Raw genomic sequence first — 10042 nt, 5'->3', positions numbered from 1 at the left:
AAAATGTCCAGAATCAGTGCTTTTTCTTTTGCTATGAGTTTCCTTCTGCTACTGTATTTTCTGTCCAAAATCACCCAGTTGTTTTTTTTTTTTTTAAAGCACTCCCCACCCCCCACACCCCGCAACCCGTTGTCAGCTGCAACCCAAGGGAGAAGCCAGCTGGTCAGACTATGGGATAATGCTGGCCCCCATCCCACTCACATCTGCAGGTCTCAACCCTTACTTAGGTGAGGAACCCAAGCAAATTCTGGATCAAGGTCTTAAGCATAGCTCTGCCGGAAGGCTGAGAACCCTCTTTGGGAGGAGAGGGGCCGAGGCCTGACTGCTGTACACACCAGAAAAGCACATGTGTGTGAACCCAGCTCTTTCCTTTTTCAGCCCAGGCAAAAGCTTTTTAGGTTTTCTCAGGATTTGGGAGCTTGGGCTGGAGGGTGGAGGGGTACAGGGAGGGAGGTGTGTGACTCAGCTCCTCCCAGGAGCCTTGGTGGGGGACAGGGGACATAGCGTTCTATTCCAATTTTCTTCCCAACTCCACCCCCCCTCCCACACTTGGCCAACTCAAACAGGCCCCCTCCCTGTCCATTCCCTGCTTCTGTTTACACCAGGAGCCCCTTAGTCATTCCCTGGCTGGCTTTTCTACTCTCTCCAATATCCCTCTTCTCTTGGCTCTCTGTGTCCTTATAAGTCCTCTCCCAGTGGCCCCAACACCTCCTGCTTTTCTTCTCACTGTGCCTGCTCCAGGTCAGTCCTGAAGTTGGGGTTCCCTCTTAGTTGGAGTTGTTTCAGCATAGCCCTCCAGGTCTGGAAAGGTCAGCCAGGAGGGGACTCTAGAAGTCATCAGCCCAGTCCTCTCCTTCAGAAGAGGAAATGGGGGTAGAGAGTTTAAGTGACTTGTCCAAGGTCACATGGCTAGCCAGTTAGTGGCGAGCCTAGAACCTAAGTGTTTTGACTCTAAACGCAATGCTTTCTCCTTTCAGCCCATTGCCCTTGAAATCCTCTGTCTCCTCAGCTTTTTCTGTCTTGTGTATCTCTCAGCTTGTCTCTGACCCAGCCTGTGTGTCTGCCAGTGTCTCTGTTTTCTCTCTCAGATATGATCTCTCTCATAGCCTCTGTCCTTTTATCTATCAGTAGGAATGATTTGCTGTGATGACAGACTATTATTAATCATGGTCTGCTTGACAGAGGAATAGAAGGGGTGAAGGGCAAGGGCAGACCACTCACCAGGCTCCTGCTGTCACCAGCCTACCTGCCCAGAAGGCTGGAACCTTAGAATCAGAAGAGTGAATTTCCATAGAAATGGACAGGATAGAGGTGCAAGTTCTAAAGCCAGGAGCCATGCTGAGTTTCAACAGGGTGAGAGAGTATTAATAATGGTTTATTTAGCATGTGCTATATGCCTGGCCCTGGGCTTGACATTTAACTTGCCTTTATTGAATTTAGAAAAATTTTTAAAAGATTTTTTTAAATTTATTTTTTTTTAGAGAGGGAAGGGAGGGAGAGAGAGAGAGAGAGAGAGAGAGAGAGAGAGAGAAACATCAATGTGCGGTTGCTGGGGGCCATGGCCTACAACCTAGGCATGTGCCCTGACTGGGAATCGAACCTGTGATGCTTTAGTTCGCAGCCCGCGCTCAATCCACTGAGCTGCGCCAGCCAGGGCTGTCTTTATTGAATTGAATCTTCCCAACTATCCAGCACTAAAGATATTGTGATCCTTATTTTACTGTGAGGGAACTGAGGCTCAGAGAATGACGTGACTAAGCCAAGATCCACAGAAACAAAGGGCCAGAGGTGGAATCCAAATTCAGTCCCAGCTGATGCAAAGCCTGTTGCTTTTCCCACTGTGCTGTTAGTTTAGTCCTCTAAATTGTTAGTTTAGTCCTCTAAGTTTCTGTGGGGGAAGATTCTGGAGCAGGGATCTTAACCTAGGTCCTGTTCCCAGAGTGGGATAGAAAGATCAGGTGCATAATCGACTAATCCTCTGAAACTGGAAGTTTTTGTGTGTATGTATGTGATTTTTCTGGGGTGAGACTCAACTGCTTCTTTTAGATTCTCAAATGCCTGGAAATTCAAAGAGCACTGAGACTGAATGTCCTGATTTCAAGGGATAGATCTGAGCTTTGTTGAGCCTGTAAAAAGCCTGGTTGGGGCTTTAGTTGAGTGAAGTCTTCATGAAAGTAAACTTTCCAACTGGTGTGTGGTAGCACAAACAAATAGGGTGTAGGTGTGCTGAGTTCATATTAATCCCCTCATCTCTTGCAGCCTGCCAAAGTCCCCAGGCTGGTGGCTTCTTCCCAGAGTGAACTCTGTTGCTTACTCCAGGGGATTATAAAAATATAACATCAATGTGATATGATACAAAAGAGTTTGGGAAGAGTTTGCTGGACAAAGGAGGCAGGGGAGCTTGTTGGCTTGTGGCTCCTGGCTTTGGCCCTGGAATCCCACTCCTGCCCTATGGTGGGGTGAGGGAAGAGGGAAGGAAGGAGGGATACTAATGAAGATTATAAAGCTGCAAGTGGATCTCTGGAAGGAAAACAGGAGCCTAGTTAACCCAGGAGTCTGGGTCCAGAGCCAGCTAAAGTTGGGGCATTGCTCTTAGTGTGTGTGTGTGTCTAAGAGAGAAAAATTGGAAAGTACAGGAGTAGGTCATCTGAACTTTGTGACTCTGTCACTGCCCTGACTCAAGGTCTGGGTCTGGGCCTGGGGGAACTGACGGCTCCATCATTTGTGAGTCACCGCCCACCACCAGCACTCCCTGTCTGATCTGGGAGAAACCCCTCCCCCATGTCCCAGACCTAAAATAAACCCAAACTCCCCTCTCCTTTTCATCCCCACTTTGCTCAGATAATAGGAACGATGAATGAAAGATGTTTGTTGGGGTGACAAGATCAGGCCTGGGGGATAAGATATTTGGGTTTACTTGGTGCTCTAGGACTCTGAACCTAAGGATTGAGACTATGACCATATATCTCTATAAGGACCAAACTGGAAGTTTTTCCAGGCTGGGCTAGGCTGAGGAGGGACAGAAGGACAGGGATTAGGGGAAGGGCACTCACTGAAGAAGAGCAGAGCTAAGCAGACACTGGAGTAAAAAATATAAGACCCAGGGGTCCAAACAGCAGATCAATGAGAAGGAAGTTCCTCTATCCCAGCTAGTGCCTTCTCTTCCAATCACTCTTCAGTTTTTCTATCCCCACCCGCTCCCCTGCCCCGCCCCCAACCCTGCAATAGCAACAGAATTCTACAGCAAAATATAACAACTCCACGTAAGAAGTTAAAAGGGAAATAAGATTCTCTGGGTTGTCCTAAACATTGACCTCATTTGATTTGCTCATGTACCCCACCCCCATTACTTTCTGTTCTTTTTCTCTGCTTTGCTGCCATGTACCTACCTTTGGAGAGGAAAGGAGTGCCTGAAGCTTCTGGGCTCAAGGGCCTGGAAACTGGAGGGGAGATCCTTCCGGGGTGGGAGCTGTGGGTTGGAGCATCAGTTTCCTGGGATGGCCTTCACAGATGTAAGCACATCTGGAGGCCATCAGGGAGGGACTTGGAGCATCAGGATTCTCAATACACAATCTGATTGAGGCTGAGAGGCACTGACGATGAGCCAGGATTCCTCCTACCCTCACAAATTTGCCTGCCATTTCTAGCTCTCTCTTGAGAAGGATTACCAATCCCAGACAGGAAGTTAGGGCATCAGAAAAGGCCAGGAGGAGGGCAAGAGGGCCAAGGATTGCACCTAAACCCAGATGTACTTTTTCACTAGCTTTATCTCTTTCTAGTTCTATAAAGGTGTCAGCATTTCTGATCAGATAGGAATCAGGGTGTGTGTGTGTGTGTGTGTGTGTGTGCGCGCAGCATAAGTATGCTGTTTATCCTTAACATAATAATATATATGCTGTAGCATCAGGTTGGGGATATGGAACAGCTGGCACCCCTCCTTGCTTTTCATGAGAAGGCATAAGTCCTCCTTATGAGTTCTCATGAGTTCTCCGGATCTCTGGCACTTCTCACCCTTTAACCTACAAACAAACACACACACTCTTTCCTTGGCTGCAAATTCCTCCTTGTCCATCATCACCTTGTAATGAGCACATTTGTTTTCCAGGGATCGTGTACAGAGCTAAGAATAGGTCCATCCACTTGCCCTTCCTCTCAGGGAGATCTGACATTTTGGGGTGCTGAATAGGGGGTAAAAGGGTGAATAGTAATCCCTGCAAGGGTCCAGGTGTCTCCAGCCACTGGCTCCTTAGGGTGAAGCGGAAAGTCTCTGAGCCTGAGATTCGGACTCAGTGACATGGGGCACTCTTGAGGAGCAGAGCTCACTCTTCCACAGCTATAGCTTGAGGAAGGAACTGAGCCTTGAAAGATTCTTGAACAACTCCTGGACTCCAAGATTATGATTTAATGAGTTGAGGTAATATAATAGAAGGTAGTGTTGTGTGACATTTACAAGTGGTTTATTTCCAGGTCTAACTTACAAAAATTGGGCTTCCTGCCTCACCTTCAACACAAGTTGAAGGGCTGTGGTCTTTGAGCCTGCACCCCTTATCACCTCTGGCCTCAACCCTGGATTGGACTTCAAAGCCCCAGGGGAGAAGCCAAGGGGAGGAGCTTCCTGACCTTTTGGTTTAGATCCTTTCTGAGAGTTGTCCAGTAGCTCAGAGGTCAGAGACCTCTCTGTCCCAGTCTCGGACATAGATTTGGTTAAATTAAATCTAGGTCCCAGCTGACAGAATTGTAGGGCTAAGGCCTTCATGTGTCAGAGATAGAGGAGGGATGTGTGATAGAGATTGGCCTGGAAAGTTTGGGGTTTGGGTAGACAGCTGAGTGGCTGGGGGAGGGAAAGGTGGGATGGAGCTCTAAACTTTTACTTCCAGGAGATCAACCCTTCCTTCAGGCCACACCCTCACACCCAGCCAGCATTGGCTGGTCACTCCCCCACAGCTGGCTGGGAAGAGATCTCACCACCTCCCTAAGCCGATTGCTTACAGATGTTCTAGGAAAGGGGTGGGGGTTGAAAGGAGAAAGGGAAGATAGAGGGAGTAGGGAAGAAAAACTAAAGGAAGAAGGGAGAGAGGAAAAATTGTGTCAGGTGGGTAAGCCTGTGAAGATGAGGAAGAGTGGGAGGAAGACAGTAGGAGAGGGAATGAAGAAATAAAAAAAAAAGGTCTTACTTCCTCTGTAATTTGCCTTATTCACTGAAGGCAAATTAATCTTCTGAAATCAAGGCTCTGATGATGTTACTTCTTAGCTCAAAACCTTTCATGGCTCCAACCTTGTAATCAATGAAGATCTGTCTACTCCAAAGTGCCTAGAACTGCACGAGGCACAATGGGTCAGTGCCATTGACATTGACCCAATTCAGTGTACATTTTTTGAGTGCTAACTATGTGTAAATCTCAGTGGGTCATGCTGGGGGCAAAAAATGGGAGAAGGAGAGGGAATTGACATAGGATGGAGACATAAATAAAATGAAAGAGATGGATAGAGAGACAGAAAGACAGAAGACACAGAGTGACTGTAGGAGGGAGAGCCAGGAGTAATGAGTGGAGAGTGAAAGAGAAGTGGGTGGAGGAAGCAGGAAGGAAGATCCTGGGAAGACGGTAGAAGAGAGGGAAGCACAAAGGATAGGAGAAAGAAATAAAAGTGGGAGGCATTAATGGAGAGGAATGTGGAGAAAGGTAGAGAGGAGGAGTGTGGGGTCATGGAGAGTGGGAGATTGATAGAAATGGGGGGGCAGTCCTCTCTTCCTTGTGGGTCGGGAAATCCCCACTGGCCAATGAGAGGCAGTTGGGAGTGGGCAGGAAGCCTGCAGGCTACCTGGTCTGCTTCCTAACCCCTTCCCATTTTAGGACTTAGCTTTCTGTGTCCTTTGCCATTTTGGGGCCCTTGAATTTCTCTTCCTTTTCTGATCTCCTGCCTTCACTACTTTCACCTCTCTTGTACAGACTTCTGATGTCAACTTCCTCTTCACTCATCACACTGCAGGCCAGTCTCCCTTGTCCCTCTTCTCTAGGTTTCTTTCCCTATAGCGGATAGAGGAGGATGAAATAGACTGGAGGTGTTTCCAACTCTGGTTTGCTCTCTACTCAGTGACACTCCTCCTTCACCAAACTGGTCCAGAGCTGAGATGTTTGTTTCAAAGTCCCTTTGGCCTCTTTCCTCCTCCTGAATCCCTGGGGTGGTATTTGAGGGTGGGAGGAGGGGTAAGGTCCGAGGTGGAAAATATGACGCTGAGTCCAGGCCCCCGGCCCCTCTCAGACTGGCTGAGCTCATCTCTTCAAGCAACCACAGCTGGACATTTTCCATGTGATCACCTCAGGGAGGAAGGCTGGGTTCCAGAAAATCAGACAGAGCTGACTGAGTTTCACAACGAGGAGTCTTGAGGATGGAGCACCCTCAGGTGCTGCCATCTCTGCTGTGCTCTGCAGAGAAAGCCCTGGGGGAGGAGAAGGGATAGAGGAGACACAAGCATGGAGAAGAGCCAAAGCTAAAATAGATTTTGGGCCCAAGTTGGCCCAAGTTTCTCTACCCCCGGACACGAATGTTCAACATTCGTGTTGAACATTTGTGCTGGCCTCACTGGGAAAAGATACTGTGTGATGTGAATGTTTGTGTGAGGTGAAAACGTGTGTGTGTGTGTGTGTGTGTGTGGGTGGGTGGGGTCTGAACATCTGAACGTACTTTTGTCAGTGTACATGTATGCATGAGTGGGGGCATCTATGTCTAGAGTGGTCAATAGGTCAAAGTTGAGTGTGCAAGCATGTAAGAGTGTGATTGCCTTGCTCTCTTCCCAGTGTAGAGGGAAAGGAAACAGCTGCCTGCGGAATGAGGGCTGCTTGCTCTCGCCACCACCCCATCCCTTCTCTGACCCATGGCCTTCTCTCAACCACAGGTAACTAGAAGGCCAGAGAAAGCAAGCCACAGAACAGAGAGAGAAGGGGGTCACTTTCCTCCCCAGAAAAAATTAGGGCAAGGGCCTGCCTGGACTGGCTGTGGTGAGAGTCATTCCCCAGGAGTAGATGAAAGGGTTGCTGTGAGAGTAGCCTGTGGCCCACAGTCATGAAGGCTGCTGAGCTGGAAGCAGTGAGGGTCTCTGCACACATTTCCTCCTTCCCCCAGGCTTTGAGGTGTTGGGACAGACTGGAGGAGGTTGGTGGGGAGTGTTAGGAGGTGAAGCAGGGAAGGGGGTGGGCAGGAAGCACTTGGTTGTTTGTTCCCTCTCTTTCCTGACTCCTTTGTGGCGGCAGACTGGCTTCCTTCCTCCCTGTGACACCTTGGACCTCAGCTCATTTCCACTCTTATGGCCCTTAGCACAGCTTCTAGTCACAGCTTCTAGTCTGACACAGCAGAGTTTTTCCAGGCTGGGTCTTTTGGGAAAGGGGACCCTTAAATGAGTGGGAATAGGGGCTGAGGAAGCAAATGAGATGCCAGTGTGCCCCTGTAAGCTATCAAAGGTCAGTAACCCAGGCCCCAGTGAACTATAGAGGAGTTCAGCAAATGAGAAGTGCTCTGAACAAAGCAGTTAGCCAGGTGTTTGGTTACCTGGGGACTGCCTTTTCTTTGGCCTGGGATGTGGAGAGAGCTAGCTAGAGAGACACCTCATCCCCACTCTAGCCTCACTTCCCTCTCTGTGTCCCTACTTGGCTGTCCTTGCCTCAGTCTGCCCTTGCCCCACCTCCCACCTCCATGCACTGCCCTACAAGTCAAGGAATGTAAGTTTTCTCTCTCACTCTCCCATTGATTAGTCATGGGCACCCCAATCCTCAAGGGAACTGTTACTCACCCTTGGCCCCCCCTCCCCACTGGCAGTTGTCTCCCCAGAACTGGCTGAATTCCTGTGGGAGGAGCTCACAGAGTCAGACATGGGTGAGGAGCTAGTGGGGGCTGTGGGTGGTGGACAGTGTCCTGAGACAGCCAAATCAGGAGCCCCTTGCTGTTCTCAATATACACATATACAAGGCGGTCATATTCTTGGTTGTAGCTGCTTTAATGGACACAGAGGTTTAGGCAAAAGAGATTGGTTTGGGATAGAGGATTGTGTGCTGTGACTGTGTGGAGAAGGAGCATCTAGTCTCTTCACCGGTGCTGGCTTTGGGGCCAGGATGAGGGCCTGGGGCCCGCTCTTTCGACTTGGCTGAGAGCCCAGGCCTGTCCTCTGTCTCACAGAATCAGACAGGGGCCTTTCCCAATAAGGAGCCTTGAAACTCTGGGTCCACTCCTCTGCTGCCCCCACTCTCTCTCCCCTGTAACGGCTCCTCTGCCCTAAAATGGCCACATTTTCCTTCCCTTCTTTCTTTCCTCCCCTATACCTAGGTTTGGGCCCCAGGGGAGACAAGGGGGCTGGGTAAGGGTAAGACTGCTCAGGGGCCAGATGGGCAGGTTTGGAGAAGGGTAATGGGATCTCAGGAAGAGAAGGGAATAAGGCCACATGACTTGGGTATGTATAGGGGTGGGGATGGAGGTACAGCTTTCTAGAGTTATTGTCTTTCCCATAATAATAATAGTTTATGCTACTAGTATTACACATATTATATAATATATACCATTACACATATTATACATATTATGCATATTATCACAAATATTATAATATATACTATGTATTCTGAGAGCTTTACATATATTAACTCGTTTGATTGACACTACCACTCTATGAGGGAGATATTTTTGACCTATCTGGTAAGATGAGGGAACTGAGGCACAGAGACTTGGTTAAGTAACTTGCCCAGGGTAAGTGGAAAAGCTGGATTCAAAATGAAGCAATCTGGCATCAGTTTAGGAGAAATCAGCCCACTCGGTTTGTCTGCAGAGTATTTGAAACTCACTGTCAAAGGCATAAGGAATGCCCAAGTGGCCTAAGGGGTGGCAATGCTTGTAGAAGCTGCCCATCAAATGTGACCCACTATGGGCCCTTGGGTATTTGCATGGATTCAGACTAAACACTTCCAGAGAGCCATTGACCCATGTTTTTTAAAAAAACAAAAACAAATTTAAAACAAATCTATTGTTGAGTGACATGCAAATGATATGTAGGTTAGCACAGAAGCCATGTAAGTGCGACTGGTAGGGAAGGGGTGGGGGATGCAAGAAGAGGCCGAAATAAGAGTTAGGGAAGAGTTGGGAGAACCAAGAAGAAAAACCACAGTGAGTGTGTGGAGGGACTTCCTTGGGCCCTTTTCCAGTCTTTTCTTATGTTCCAGGCAGTTAAAAATAGTGATTTATTCTACCCAGTGAGGGGGAGAAAGGAAGAAGGGGTTGAGATTCTTCCAGCCCTGCAGCAGACAGGGACCCCCTGGGATGGATCCAGGTACTTGACTTGGAAGTTCCAGCCTGAGCAAGGCTGCCCTTTTCTGGCTCTCAGTTTTGTCCTTCTTAATCCGAAGGAATTGAACGAGATGATCCCCGAGGTTCCATCTCCAACACATTTAGATTCTTATATGGGAATTCAGTGGGGAAAACCAGCATGGGGGCTGGAGTCCTTGTGTGTGGCCAGGACTAAACAAACACTTGGTAACTAGGATGAGCTCAGGGCTCTGGGAGAAAGCCTGCAGGGGGTGATGGGAAGTAAGCCAGGTCAGGCAAGGCCCAACCCCAGTAAAGTGAATGGACAGACTCATTCATTCATTCTACTGTTCCTTCAGAAATTAAAACCTGGAAACCTGACTTTCCCATTCAGGGAGGCTATAATGAGAATATGAGCTCTAGATGTCTAGGAAGGGCACACTCTGAGGTCCTTCCCCAATTTTTGAGGTATTATGAGAAAAATAGCATTTGAATATATGTGCCAGAGTCACCTGACAAGTATCAGGTACAGATCTAAGCATTTTACTTATATTACCTTGTTTAACCTCAAAATAATCCCATGAGACAGTATTTATTTATCTTTCACATCAATTTATCCACCTAATCTTCATAACAACCCTCTAAAGTTAATAATGCCATTTGATTGATGAAAAATTTGAATGAGCAGGAAAAGGGAAAAGTTAGATTTCTAATTGGACTTTTCTGACTGGTAAAGCTGGAAGACCCCAGAAGGAGT

This window comes from Phyllostomus hastatus, unplaced genomic scaffold (assembly GCF_019186645.2).
Source record: "Phyllostomus hastatus isolate PE091 unplaced genomic scaffold, TTU_PhHast_1.1 phas_scaffold_93, whole genome shotgun sequence".
Taxonomy (NCBI): Eukaryota; Metazoa; Chordata; class Mammalia; order Chiroptera; family Phyllostomidae; genus Phyllostomus; species Phyllostomus hastatus.
Note: the sequence above shows the minus strand (reverse complement) of the source record.